General features: G+C 36.1%; 1 protein-coding gene across 4 annotated transcripts in view; it reads left to right on the top strand.

The window, feature by feature from the left end:
* The window catches only part of GALNTL6 (polypeptide N-acetylgalactosaminyltransferase like 6), a 1,208,379-nt gene that overhangs the window by 460,733 nt on the left and 732,010 nt on the right, over window positions 1-15,636 (top strand). The window lies entirely within an intron of this gene.

The raw sequence follows: 15,636 nt of genomic DNA, 5'->3' as shown, positions 1-15,636 counted from the left end.
AAGTCTGACCCCAAATAGTCAATCTTGAAAAAGAAGAATGAAATTGGATAATTTACACTTTCTCACTCTGAGGTTTCCAGAGTAGTCAAATTTATAGAAACGGGGAAGTAGAATGTTGGTAGCCAGAGTTTGAGGAGAGATAAAAATGGAAAGTTATTAATAGGTATAGAGTTTCGATTGTGCAAAATGAAAAAAGTTCTGGAGATTCATTACACAACAAAGTGAATGTAATTAATACTATTGAACTGTACACTTAAAAATGATTACAATGGTAAATTTTATGTTATGTGTATTTTCCACAATTAAAATTTTAAAAATGTAAAAACATTGTAGGGATGCCTAGGTAACTCAGTTGGTTAGGCATCTGACTCTCGGTTTTGACTCAGGTCATGATCGCGCAGCTTTGTGGGTTTGAGCCCTGCACCAGCCGCACATAGCCTGCTTGGGATTGTCTCTCTCTGCCCCTCTCACCTCACACCCCCCAACCCCACTTTGCTGTCTCTGTCTCTCTCAAAATAAATGAATAAACCTAAACAAGTATATATGTACCTGTGTTTTATATGTATACTAAAGACCATTCTCCATCAAATACGTTAGAATATGCATAGAACTGTACCCGAAATACATAGGATCTTCCATTTAAATGTTAGCTATATTGTCATTCTTAGTACTACCTTTTACCTCCAGTGTTGCTTTTAAGAAGTCCAAAGTTATTCTCATCTCCCAGGTTTTGAACATGTGCTTTACCCTTCTGTTTCTACTTAGCCCATCACTTAGCCCACACACTGTCCTGCAGAGATCTGGTTTAGATTCTACCAAGGGAAAGGCCTTTTGCCAGACCCAGAAGACAAAAAAGAAGCAAAAGCTTTATTGTTTACTTGACATTAGCAAGCAGGCACAAAAGCTTCAGCAGAGGGCAGATGTGAGTTTTTATAATACCTCTTGGGTATTCTCTTTTCACTTACGGTCTTTGTGCTGCAGGAATCAGAGTTTGTCAATAGTGTTTTTATTAGCTCTTCAAGTTTTCATTATTTTCTGAGGCTTTATAAACAATCAGTACTCTATATTAAATCCTTTCTTGCCTGACAATCTTAAAGTGATTTCTCTTTTCCTGTAGAAATCTGAACAAGTACCAAGATATGGTTACCACACCCTACCCAAAAAAAAGATGGTGAGGGAAGAAACATTAGCTTAGTGGTGGGTTTTGAGGAATCTACTACTGGAAGCAGGGCAGGGGATTTGTTATACACAGGTAAAATATTTGGTACTATTTAGTTAACTTGGAAGGAAGAAAGACATCTTGTAAGAGTCTGAGTGTTTGTGTGTTGACTCCAATTGGTTATATTTAATAGGAGCTGAGCCCAGGGTGGGGCATTGGTTTATTTGCAAATAAAAATGTAAAAGAAAAGAGAGTCCAAAAGGGAGGGAGCATTCACAATGTTGGAGTGTCTTTTTCTTTCCTTTTTCAAATGCTTGTGTGCATGGAAACTTGTCTCTTTTCATTCTCGTTAATATTCGGTGAAGGAAAAAATAGTTTTTAGTTACTAATTCTTTGGTCCTAGAGGTGTCATATCTAGACCTCCAAACCACCCAGAGTTCTAAGTTTTGACCGTGTATGAACTTTTTAAAACAATTTTTAATGCAGTTTGAATGAATTTAAGATATTTGTTTGCATCACTAGATTGAAGTATTTTATCATCACTATTAGTTGATTAAAGAATCAATTGATATGAGGATTGCTTTTTTCCCAGATGCAAGATAAAGCATCAAGGACTAAATGCATCCTTTATGTAGGGTATTTGTGTCTCCTTGAAAAGATAAGACTTTGAGATTTGTCTCTAAAGTGTGTTATTTTATCCCTTAGATTCATTGTAGTCCCTTTTATTTCCCTTTCATAACACACTAATTTTAATTAAATCAAACAGTTAAAATAAATAAATGAAATAAATTTTAAAAATGTAAAATAAATCGCTTTCTTTATGATTATTCTTTAAACACAGACTTTGGCTTTAAACATTTTAGTAATATAACATCCAAGGTTTTATTTTTATTACATTACATTTATAGAGTGCAAATTAAAACAACTTTATCAAAGACACTTTTTTATGAGTCTAAATTAAAAACAAATATTTAAAGTATTTTTAAGTAGTCCTTGAATTCTGAAGCATTTAGTCTTGAAATGGATTCCACACAATTAAATCAAACAAGCAGGTGAAATCTTCTTCATTCTCCTGACTTTATCAATACACAACTTTATTTAATTGTGAGAAATGTAATACACACACACAAAAACTGGTTGAAGAAGAAAAATGGTACAATAAACTCCATTGGTTCTAATAAGGCATGCCATAGAAAACAAAATATAAGGTGCCATTCATTTATTTAATTAGAAAAATCATTAGCTAGGGTTTATAAGATACATTAGTATCACTATATAATATCCATTGCAAATCAAGAACCAGCATCCCAATTAATAGTAAAACCTTGAAAGCACCCCCATTAATAAGCAGGATCAAAATGTTAATATTGGTTTTTAGCTTTCTCGTTTAATCTTGTGAATTTTCTTGCAAATTCAATAAGGCATGGAACTCAAATTACAGACATGTATTTGAGACATGGAGCACAATTATTTATGAATCTTAATTAACTAAAGAGTTATTAAAACTAGCAAGAGAGCTCTGAAAACTGGCTAGAAAAAAGTGTACAAATATAATTAATTTTACTGTTAGGAAATAAAATAATGAGATTCTGGAAAACTAGTAATACAAATATTTAGTTGATATAAAAAATGACAATATGTATAAGAATTCTGTGAAAAAAATGTAATACTGAAAAATATGAAAGGAATGAATTTTGGTTCCAGTAATGATGGACTATATTTCAGGCCTGATCTTCAACTAAGAGCAAACAAAAAAACCTGGAAAACACATCAAAGGCACATTTTTCAAGGCTTAGGAGAGCTGTAACAGGCAATGAATAATTACAAGGTCAATATCTTTGAGAGAAAAATTCAGAGAGCCAGCCCAGCATTTGGATCCATACTTTTATTATGGGCATCTATCTATGGTGGAAAAAGTCTAGGCCAGTTTACAGCCAATCTCACTCACAAATGTAGAAGTAATATTCTAACAAATTGCTAACAAACCAAATCCAGCAATGTATAAAAATGATTATCTCAACCAATGTGGACTTATTTCAGGAATGCAAAGTTGTTTTAACAATCTAATTCTCCACGTTAACAGAATGAGAGAAAAATTATATGATCATCTCAGTAAATACAGAATAAAAACCTGTTACAATTATATATCTATTTATGGTTTTTGAAAAATAGCCACATAAGAAGAGAAGAGAGTTTCTCAATCTGATAAAGGATCTTTACAAAACTTACAACAATCATACTTAATTGTTAAATAGTATACATTTATCCTCTGAGATTACATAAGGGGAAGATGCCTGCTGGGACCACTTCTATTCAACATTGAACTGGGGGCATCATAGTCAGTGCAATAAAGCAAGAAAAACAGAGTGTATGAAATTTGAAAAGAAAAACCTATAATTATTGCTGACGGTATAATTGTGTACACATAACTGACATGTAAATTATAAAAACTAATAAGTGAGATTACCGAGTCTATTAATTGCACAATAATTACCTGGGGTGGTTGAGTGTTGAAAGGACTCACAGGATTGAGTTTATAATCACAACACTAGTTCAGAGATCTCAAGTACTGGTTTCTGTGTCCTGTCTGCACCGAGTCATTTAGTACATACTTCTGTTTACATGTCTCAGATCACCACTGATACATGTGCAAAGCATTTTAGTTTTGGGAAGTCCACAGTTATCTTATGGTGGGTCTCTAACAAGGGGCTGGTCAAGAACCTCATTCCACCCTAAGACCAGTCTCAACTATAGAAATTCCCCCACGCTCCACCAAAACCAGGTGCAAATCATGAATCTAATAATTATTAATAAGCAATGCTGACGGATTTGTGTGTCCTGCGCCCATCCCCAAAGCTCACAGACTCACATTACATAATATCAATTACATATCATGTAATGTAATATTACAAAATATCAATTACCTTTAGGTAATATATTCTATAAAATTGGTCAAGGGTCACCATTGTACTCCAGGCATCTCTGAAAATAAACATGTGCTCTATCCAGACCAATGAGATTAACTCATGTTATACAGCAAGATTGCTTTATTCAAAGTCCATACAAACACACACAAATTTATCTCCTTATACAGTAGTATATATTTAACAAAATTATAACATATTTACATTAGCATTCAGAATTGTAAAAATAAAAATAAAACAGAACAGATCCAACACAAGATTTGCAAGATACAAAACTTCTGCACCCACAAAGGACACATATACCCAGATGTGAAAAATTTTAAAAAATCTGTGTAATACTATCAAAATAAATTCCAGGTAAATTATATTTCTGTATTAGTGTTCTGTTGTTGCTAAAACAATTTACCACGCACTTAGTAGCTTAAAAACAATGACCTTATTAATTTATGTATCTGGAGGTCAGAAATCCAAAATGGATCAGAAAGACTGCATGCATATCTTATGGAAGTTCTAGGAGAAAATATGTTTTCTTGCTTTTCCCAGTTTCTACAGCCCTCCTGAATTCCTTGGCTCAGGGCTTCTCATTACTCCAACCTTCCTTCTGTTTTCACATATCCTTGTCTGACTCTTGATTTTCTCTTTCCTTTAAAAGGGCACTGTGATTATATTGGTCCCACCTGTATGATACTGGCTAATAATTCATGCTAGTCTACCCATCTCAAGACCCTTAATTTAATCACAGTTGCCAGGTTCTCAATACCATGTAAAGTAACATGTTCACAGTTTCCTGGTGACGTTCCTGATGGACATCTTTGGGAGACCATTATTCTACCTACCACAAGATCTAAACAAGAATGGTTGTAGAAGACAGCATAAGAGAATGCCTGAGGTAGATTGCATTATTATTCCCAACTATTTTTCATTATCTTTGTCATGTGATTTTGAAGTTCCTTCTGTCAGTGTTAGAAGATACATCCCTGCTTTTTAATTTTGGACTCAGCCATTGTAACTTGATTTGCTCAATGGGTTATAAGTAGGTATGAAACGAGCAGCTGTGTGAAATGTACTCACTTTCTAAAACTCTGTCATCACTGTGGAGAAAAAAACAAAACAAAACAAAACAGCGGTAGCCAGCTCACTGGTTTAAATCCTGCATGAAGCAGACATAGATCTAGCCTTAGTTTAGAGCCAAATCCATTGGAGCCCAGCCTAAATCTGCCAAATCAAAGCTAACCTGTAGACCTCTGAACAAGAATAGATTATCTGTAAACAACTGAATTTTGTATTACTTTATTGTGTAGCATTATTGCGGCTTTAATTGACTGATGAAATACCTTTTTTAACATCAATTAATTTTTTTTAGGAAATTGGACTTTAGAACATGAAACAAAAAGCACTAACCACAAAGGGAAATTTTCATAAACTGGATTATAACAAAATTAAAAATTTGTTCATCAAAAGTTATTGTGTGAAAATATAAGCATAATAACTGACAAAGGGCTTACATACAATATATATGAAGAATTTCTACAAATCCAGAAGAAAAAAGTAGAGATAATCAAAGAGAAAATGATCAGGAAATTGGAGCATGACCTTTACCAAGGAGGTATTCAAGTATCCTCCGTACATAAAAAACATTGTTGTGCTTTACCAGTCACCTGGGCAATGCAAAATGAGATCACAATAAGACACAACTATACACCTACCAAAATGACTGAAGAGAATAATTCTTACATGCAACCCACACTACCATTTACTACTATTGGCAAGCAAATTGCTACAAATATTTTGCAAAACTGTTTAGCACATGTTATAAATCAGAACAAAGGCATAGCTTGTTTAAGAAACAGAAGGAAGGCCAGTGTAGGTGGAGCATCCCAAGGTAAGGAGAGTCTGTTATGAGATGAGTTTGGAGAGTATGCAGAAGCCAAGCTAAGCAGAGCCTTGTAGGATGTGGTAAAAATGCCAATTTAAGTTGAAGTGCAATGGGGAGACACTGTGAGGTTTTAAGCAGAGATGAGTAATTATACAAATTACACTGTAGTTTCCCACTTTGTTGTTATATATGGAGAATGAGTCAAATGGAGGCAAAAATAAATGCAAGAAGAAAAATTAGTAAGATTATATTAGAGATCTGTAACTAAGAGAATTGGGTTGATGGTAATGAAACCGGAAAGAAGCCGCTGGATTCAAAATATATTTTGGAGGCATACTCAAATTAATGATGGGTTATTTTGGGGCCAGAGATTGTGAAAAAAGAAAGAGGAATAAAAAAGGTCTCCTAATTTCTGGGATTGAGCAATTGGGTACATGATATGGTTTGTCCGCTTATTAAGATGGGAAAAATTTTAATGCGCCATTTAGCTCTTAACTTTTGTCTTTCTTCTTACTTTGGCAGATTTCTTTTTGTTTTCCTTTGGTCTACATTTCTTGCTTGTATCATGCATGACTGGGATCGGTTCAATGAGGGGGCATGTCAGGAAGAATGCAGTTTGTGTAGGTAGATAATCCAACATCTCCCTGTAATTCAGCCCAGTAAAGTTTAAAATTTTTTTTCAACGTTTTTTATTTATTTTTGGGACAGAGAGAGACAGAGCATGAACGGGGGAGGGCCAGAGAGAGAGAGGGAGACACAGAATGGGAAGCAGGCTCCAGGCTCTGAGCCATCAGCCCAGAGCCTGACGCGGGGCTCGAACTCACGGACCGCGAGATCGTGACCTGGCTGAAGTCGGACGCTTAACCGACTGCGCCACCCAGGCGCCCCAGCCCAGTAAAGTTTAGAGTAGAGATGGGAATCCATTTTGCATACGTCTTCGTAAAAGCATGGATGAGGCACAGGATTTTTGTGCATTAGTAATTACCTCATGAGACAGTGTTTATAGAGAAAAGGTAAGGATGTTAATGTATTATAGAAGAAAGGTAAGTATGTTACTACTAGTACTATGTAATACTAGTGGTAAAGATTTTACTTTGAATTATTAATTAATTTTTGCTTTAACTAAGTAGTTCAAGAAAAAAAGTTCCACAGACTAATAATACATTTTATATAAAATATGCTAATTTCTTAGAAAATAATCAGTGTGTAGCTTCCAAATATAGTAGTTAATTATTACAGTGACTTTTATATTACTCTTTTATGAGCATAATTATCTTCATAGTCTATCTGGAAAATGCACACTGTTAATTATTATCTCGTTTTTCTTTTTTTAATGTTTATTTTGAGAGAGCGAGAAACAGCACACACAAGTGGGGAGGGACAGGGAGAGAGGGAGAGAGAGAAGCCCATGCTGGGCTCAGTCCCATGAACTGTGAGATCATGACCTGAGCCAAAGTCAAGAGTCGGACAATTAACCAACTGAGCCACCCTGGTGTCATTATTATCTCATTTTTCTAAACAGAAGTTTCCACTGCTAAGTGATTTAAACAAAAATAAAGACTAGAACAAAGCAATGTGTTATGTTTTTTTCAAAAAATATATCTTTTGCATTCTATTTTGTTTTTATTTTATTTATTTATTTATTTATTTATTTATTTATTTATTTATTTTGAGAAAGAAAGAGAGCAAGCACAGGCAGGGGAGCGCAGAGAGATCATGACCTGAGCCAAAATCAAGTCACATGCTTAACCCACTGAGCCACTCAGGTGCCCCTGCATTCTATTTTCTGTATGCAAATGCATTTGGTCATGATAACATGGCAGATCAATTTAATGCTAATTAGTAATTAACATTAAAAACTGAACACACTGAATATAATACTATATTTCTGAGGGAAATGCATTACAAATAGTGGCAATGTATTGTATGTAAATAGTTTGCATTGCAACTTACACAGTAATTATCACAGAAAGAACATTAGCTTTTCACCTATTACACATTTGATTGAAATATTTCACATTGTTCCTCACCTTCAAGAGAATGTCTGTGCTTCATTTTTATAATTTATAGTGATTACAATGGGAGAAAATATTGATTTTTAGGTCAGTGAATAATTGAAAAAAGTTAACTTCTAAACTAAAATGTGATGTTATTTCTCACCAAGTCCTTCCTCTTGGCTCTTTCATAGCCTCAATCAATCTTCAAAAATAAGTACATGAATATGAATATGAATATATATATAATATATATAATCATATGTATATGATTGAGGGTTGAACTTGAAATGCTAAATTTACTATAAAAATCTTACTCATCTCTCCTCTAGGATCCTTCATTAAAAGAAAAGAATTCTAGGCATTTTGCTTTATTTCTGTCAATTATTAAGGTGAAAATAAATTGACTAAGAATTTATATTGGTAAAATTAATCTTCTATAACTGCCTCATCTTATTTAAGAAATAGTTAAGGCAGAAAGTAAAAATTTTGTTACAGTTTAAATTTACATTTGTTGAGGTGATCCCTTACTGAAAAATTCTTTCCTACATACCTGTAATGTTTACAAGTTTGAACAGGAATTTAGAGAAGCATTTCATATTCGGAATTTATGGATAATAAAGTTGAAAAATATATACAACATCTGAATATTAGTTTACAGGTTCAGGTATGCATGAAATATATATTCTTGTCTAAAGTAAATTAAATTGACACTTAATTCCCATCCCACCAGACTGACAGGAAATTCAGTCAGTTACTGTCCCTTCCTCTCATACAGATAATCTACTAAAAGTCTGATGTCTTATGCGAGGTAAAATATGCCACAAAGCCCCTCTGTTGTGTTGTCCATGCTCTTGATGATTGTGCCCTTGATTCAAGTGAACAGGATCTTTTGTCTCTCAAGTCCAAAAGCTCAAAAGATATTCTGCTGTGCTAAATCATAGAGCTATTTGGGAAGGTGGGACTCCCTCATTCCTCAAGGAGTCTCCCTAAATTCACCTTCCCTCTTCACAGTGACATACACTGTTTGTGCCAGACTCTGACATATTCCTTATGTCTGTGGCAATCTGTTCCCTTTCCCTCTAGTTGTGATCTCAGACACTCCTTTTCTTTCTCTTACTCCCAAATGTAGCTTACTTTCTTCCCTGTCTGGAAGCTTTAAGTTACAAAGACAGGCAGACCTTGCCCTTACATTTGTCAAAATCCCTGAGGCAAGTAATTCAAAGGAATTTGTGTCTGCATGGAAAATACAAAGGACAGATTAAAAATTAGCATCTCAAAAATTATTTTGCCTAAAATAAAAAAGAAAAAAACTAAAGTGATTTAAATTCATGGGATGAGTCCAAAGCATTAGAAACTTGGCTTCCTAAAGCAAATATAATTTTTACTATATCATTTTGTGGATTTTTCCCCCTCATTCAATCAGTATCTGTTCTGACTTTATCATATATTCTTCTAACTAGTTTTAGTTTTCTTGTTAGCTTATAACCTAGGGAAAACAAACTGAAAGGCTCTCACATTTGGTTGTTCATTTGAGGTCGGGATGTCTTCTATTTTGAAGAAAATACTTAAAAATAGATAAATAAGCTAATGTTCAACTTAATGTTAAAATTAAGCTAATGATACGTTTTTTGGCCTCTGTCATCTTTATAAATAGATTCATTTATTCAGCAAGTCTACTGAGCACCTACCCTAAGCCAGGTGCTATACCAGTAGTGTGAGGAACAAAGTCCCTACCTATGTATGACGAAACTGTAAGGAAGACACATTGTGTCTACCTGAAGAAAAGAATCTCAACTGAGAACTGAAGAATATGTAGGTGTCACCCAGATAAATGGGATGTTGGATAGAGGATAAAGGGATAGTGTTCCAGACAAAGGAAAGCACAAGTTCAAAGGCCAAGACAGTTTATGGGCCTTTGTTAAGAATTAAAGAATTAAAAGAAATCCAATAGAATAAATCTTAAAAGGCTTACAGACCAGGTGAAGGAATTTAGATTTTATCCTAAGGATTTTAGAGAAATATCCTTAAAGGGTTAAGAAGTTCTGTAAAGGATTTCACAAAATCAGAGTAGTATTTTTAAGAGGATAACTGAATGGAGAATGCAAAATGGAGAAAAGAAGAGGCTGATAGTTCGGGGAGGGAGAGGTTGGCTTTGGGTTGACCATTTAAGAAGCTATCAGTGGTTCAGTTGTGAAAATACTTGCAATTCGGAAGCTAGGTTTAGATATGTTGGGTTTGGAGTATAGGTGAGACAGGCACCTCGGTGGCTCAGTCAGGTAAGTGTCCAACTTTGGCTCAGCTCATGATCTCATGGTTCGTGAGTTTGGAGGCCTACATCCGGCTCTGTGTGGACAGCTCAGAGCCTGGAGCCTGCTCTCTCCCTCTCTCTCTGCCCTCCTCTGGTCACACTCTGTCTCTCTCTCTCTTTCAAAAATAGATAAACATTAAAAAAATTGTGAAGTATAGGTGAGACATACAAGTGGAGATGCTAAGTAGGCTTTGATTTTGAGGAGAGAAATATGGACAAGATAAATATATGTGATTGTTATAAGCTGATAGATCATATTAAAGGCATACAAAAATAAGCCAGCTCCTATAGAAAGAAAATGTGGGAAGAGAAGAATGTCTAAGAGAAGAATGTCTGGAGAAACACTATTCAGGTAGAAAAGAAGCAGCCTACAAGCATAAGAAGAACAAATGACTGGAGGAAAAAGAAGAAAATCAAGAGAATTGATTTCTAAGAAGGCCGGAGAAGAGTTTTAAGAAAGAAGAATGGTCAATTCAAATAGAGTCAAGGGTCAGAGCAAGGTAAGGATCAAGTAAATCCATTAGATGAAGAGGCCTGGGGATGATTGTTCATTACATTGGTGAAAACAGACTCAGTGGATTTAGCAGGTATTAGCCCGAGAGGAAGATGTGAAGGTGTTCGTATAAAAGGAAGAAATGGGAGGAGAGGGATCAAGTGTTTGTTTGGAAAGGGGGGAAACTCAAGGGAGGATGAATCCTGTTTAATTTTAAAACGACATTTGATCAGGTTTGCATATCCATTGGAAAGATGAAGTAGAGAAAGAAAGGCCAAAGAAGAGGTGTGCATTGGGTGATGACACTGTCCATAGGACAAGTGCCCTAAGGAGGCAGGAGAGGAATGGAATTAAAAGAATAGATGGAGAAATTAGTTATAACTATGATTAGAGGCAGTTCTTCCAATGAAACAAGGAGAAGGTAAAAAATAATAAATGCTGATTTAAGGAAAATAACAGATGCTTTGAAATAAAAATTACAACAGCAACAAGACACTATGTACCTACACACACTATTCCCTTATTAGAATGGCCAAAATCTAGAACATAAACAATATGAAATACTGGTGAGCATGTGGAATAAAAGAATCTCTTAATGAATATATTAGTAACATATACTAATGAATATAGTTCTGCTAAGAATGCAAAATAGCCACTTTGGAAGACAGTTTGGTGGTTCCTTACAAAACTAAACATACTTTTACCATACTATCCAGCAACAGCATTCCTTGGTATTTACCAAAGGAGTTGAAAACATATCCATACAAAAACCTCCACATGGATGTTTATAGCAGCTTTATTCATAATTGCCAAAACTCAAAACAACAAAGATGTCCTTTAGTAGATGAATAGATTAACTATAGTATATCTATACAATAGAATATTGTTCAGTGTAAAAGGAAGTGAACTATCAAACCACAAAAAGGCATGGAGTAAACTTAAATGCATATTACTAAGTGAAAGAAGCCAATCTGAAAAGGCTACTTACTGTGTCATTCCAACTATGTGATATTCTACAAAAGGAAAAACTATGGAGACAGCAAAAAGATCAGTAGTTGCCAGGGGTTGTGGAGTGGACAAGGTTAGGCAGAGTGCAGAGAATTTTTAGGGCAAATATTTTGTATGACACTGTAATGTTAGATCCATATCATTATACATATGTCCAAACTCATGTGCATATCATTTTACATAGGTACAACACCAAGAGTGAATACTAATGTAAACTATGGATTTGGGGTTATTATGATGTGTCAGTATAGGTTCATCCATTGTAACAAATGTACTACTCTGGTGGGAGATGTTGATAATGGGAGAGGCTATCCATGTGTGGGGGCAGAGAGTATATGAGAAATATCTATAACTCTCCCTCAATTTTGCCGTGAGCCTTAAACTGCTTTAAAAAATAAAGTCTTAATAAAAAAAAAGATAGGTGCTTTATAGTTCTAGAGGTAAGTGCTGAGTGAACTCTTCTCTTGTTTTATTAGTACCTTTATGAATTAGGGAATAAATTCACCAACCACGAGTGAAGGAGTGAAATAAGGGGCATCCAAAGGTTGACAAGAAATAGAAAGCCACCCTGAACTAGATATATTAAAAAACGATAGAACAAGGCAACTAGAAAGGCAAAGCAATGTTGTTGGATAGAATTGAGGGCTCAGAAAAAAAAAAACCAAAAACAGTGAAAATTATTAATGGTACTAATCTGTCCCTGTGTCTGTCAGTAAACAGACAACAAATAATTACTGGGTGCTTACTATGAGTCAAGCATGTTTCCAGGCACCGGGGAATCAACAGTACTCAAGACATGCAGATTTCTCCTGTCCAGAGATCACATTAGAGTGGAGTAAGGTAATTGCAGGTTCTAACACTGAGGTAATGCAGTAGGAAGAGCAAAGTAGAGAGAGAGAACTGTTTTACTTAGAGACAGGCATCTTCAAGGAGGTGCCTTTTTAAATTGAGATGTGCAGTATGTAGCCATGATAATATCTCAGGGAAGACTGTTCCACATTCATGGGGCAGCAAGTGCAAAGACCTTGAGATGTAAGTTAGTTTGGTGTGTTAAATGGAGAAGAATTAGACTGCTGTGGCAGGGTAGAGTGAAGCAGAATGGATAGAGATGAGCTCTGAGCAATAGGCTGGACTCTATTCTCTAGTGGCTGGGACACCATCGTAATAATTTGGGTTTTATTTTAAGTATCGTTGAAAGACATGAGAAGGTTGTAAGACCTTTTCCTGTTGATGTGAACTGATTTGTGCCTTTATATGAGCATACAAGCTATTGAGTGAAGGATCTGAAAGCTAGACTATGTTGGAGCAAGAGTAGATTTTGGGAGACCAGTTAGATTAAGCCCAGGGTAAAAATGCCAGTGCCTGGACAAGTGTATTGTATCAGAAAGGATAGGTAATGACGTGGAACAAACACCAGCACAGATCTCAGTAGCTTTCAACAAAGAAGTTTCTTTTGTGACTTTTAACAACAAAGCTTCTTTTGTGGCTCGCTCTAAATATCCGTTTTGGGTATATATATCCAACTCTGCTTCATATCATCTATACCTTGTAACACAGCCTCTATCTTGATCATTGTTGACATGGAACAAAAAAGACAGATACAGTAAATCCTGCCATCAGCTCTTAAAGACACTGTTCAGAAGAAACATATATCATTCTGGTCACATTTTTTTTTTCCTGTTCACACAAATTTTATCAACAAGCCTGGCATTAGTGGGATGAAGAAATTGAATCCTACTCCAGTCAGGGCCATTAAATATTTGTGAACAATAATACAGTGTGTTGAAGATTTAGCAATGAATGTGAGGATTATAATGTAAGTAGAGCCAATGCAAATGACTTGTGAATTAGATGTGGAATGTGAAGGTAAGAGAGAAATCAAGAATAATTCCCAGCTTTGTGGCCAGAAATACTGGGTGGAGGATGTCGGATGTGACTTTCCCAGCATTGATCAGCAGTCAAGATATAAGTAAGAAAAAAAGCAAATAAATGGACTTACCCAAGTTTGGTTGTGTAAGAACACTTCAGCAAAATATTAGTCTAAGTGATGGGCAATGATCCCAACCTGGATAGAGAGTAAAATGGAACCAGGAGGGAGATGAAGGATAGGAAGAAAAGAGGAGAGTTAGTGGGCTGGGGATTTAATGGGGTTCAAGGACAGGTAAAAGGGAAATAAGTAAATGAACAAACTAGAAGGATAGATTTTTTTTATATTAATTTTTGTGGTAGATGAGTTTTGGATAACGGCAGTGCCAACAGGTGATCATAAGCTGATAACTGAGATAGAATAAGAAAGTCATTTGGAGAGAACAGTCTATTTGATGAGCTATGCATATAGAAGATAAAACCAGAAAGCATAATGTCATAGGTAGAACTGTAGTAGATTGGGCAACTAGATGCAGTGTGCTAAAATATTGATTGATTTATAGAGGATTAAAGGTGGAATCAAATGACAGTGACAACAAGGATAAGAATAGGGCCTTACAGCCAAAGTGAATGGGTAGTAGCAGATTGTATAAAGTGTGTGAAGATCTGCTTTCTGACCAGAGCCTTCCAGAGCTTGAAAAGGTTAATGTCTGCCTCAGAAAGCTATTAGTAAAGCTCCATATCCAGGGGACAAACAAGTTTTCCTTGATGGTGCAGTGAAGAGAATGGGGATGTAGGCAACTCTGTTAATTATGACATGAAAGATCTATTAAGAATAACTAGGGGGGCGCCTGGGTGGCGCAGTCGGTTAAGCGTCCGACTTCAGCCAGGTCACGATCTCGCGGTCCGTGAGTTTGAGCCCCGCGTCGGGCTCTGGGCTGATGGCTCGGAGCCTGGAGCCTGTTTCCGATTCTGTGTCTCCCTCTCTCTCTGCCCCTCCCCTGTTCATGCTCTGTCTCTCTCTGTCCCAAAAATAAATAAACGTTGAAAAAAAAATTAAAAAAAAAAAAAAAGAATAACTAGGAATGGAAGAGAGGAGTACTGTTTTCAGAGTCAGGGGAGAGGAGCCACAGGGCAGTGTTAGGATAACAGAGATTGATCACCTGCCTGAGGACTCATGGGCCTGGTGCGTTGGTGTTGACTGTCCTTAGTAGCATTTCTAAGCACTCAGATCTCACTGGATCCAGTTGCCAGTTGGAGAGAGCCCAGGCATCTGGCTGTGTCAGAGCCTAGAGAGGTGGGGAATGGCAGGACAGGGGACAGGAGGAGATCAATACCCTGCTATTTCTTCTCTTCACTAAGTTTATCCCGGAGACACGGAGACACTCCCTGTACAGCAGAGCCTTGGCCCCGTCAGTCTGGTTGCCTTAGGGCCAGTGCCCCAGAGTTGGAAAAGGCTTTCCTGAGGCCCCACCCCTCCCTTCAGATAAAGCTTAGCCAGATTTATTGTTCTATCCTTTTACTTCAGAATGAATATTCTTAAAAGATGATGTTTGGAGAATACTTCATTTTTCTGTGCTATTTTGATGAAGGAAAGCTTACATTTTTCCAAGTGCAAAATGGCAGAGGAATAATTGCCATCTGGCTTTTTGGATGAAAACCTGACAAAATCCAGAACTCTGAGTCAGTTCTCCCTGGCCCCTAGCCCATGAAACCAGGGCTACCAACCATAGCTAAGAGGCCTCATGCTGAGTGAGTGCCCAGAGTACACGGGCTTCAAAACTTCTGATTTGAACCTTAATTAAAACCATATTTATTAAGCAAATATCAGACTGGTTCCCTGAGGATATCTACAAAATAGTGGTTTATATATCACTACACATATCTATAGATACATACACGTTAAAATTTACAACAAAATTGTTACATAGCTCTTACAGGGATGTCTTATTAACCTAAGAAATAGTTACTGCAGGAATAGAGGAAAAAGTACTTACAAAACCTA

The sequence above is a fragment of the Herpailurus yagouaroundi genome, unplaced genomic scaffold (genome assembly GCF_014898765.1).
Source record: "Herpailurus yagouaroundi ecotype Mexico unplaced genomic scaffold, PumYag 28, whole genome shotgun sequence".
NCBI lineage: Eukaryota > Metazoa > Chordata > Mammalia > Carnivora > Felidae > Herpailurus > Herpailurus yagouaroundi.
The sequence above is the reverse complement of the archived record's forward strand: the minus strand, read 5'-3'. Positions and strand labels throughout refer to the sequence as shown.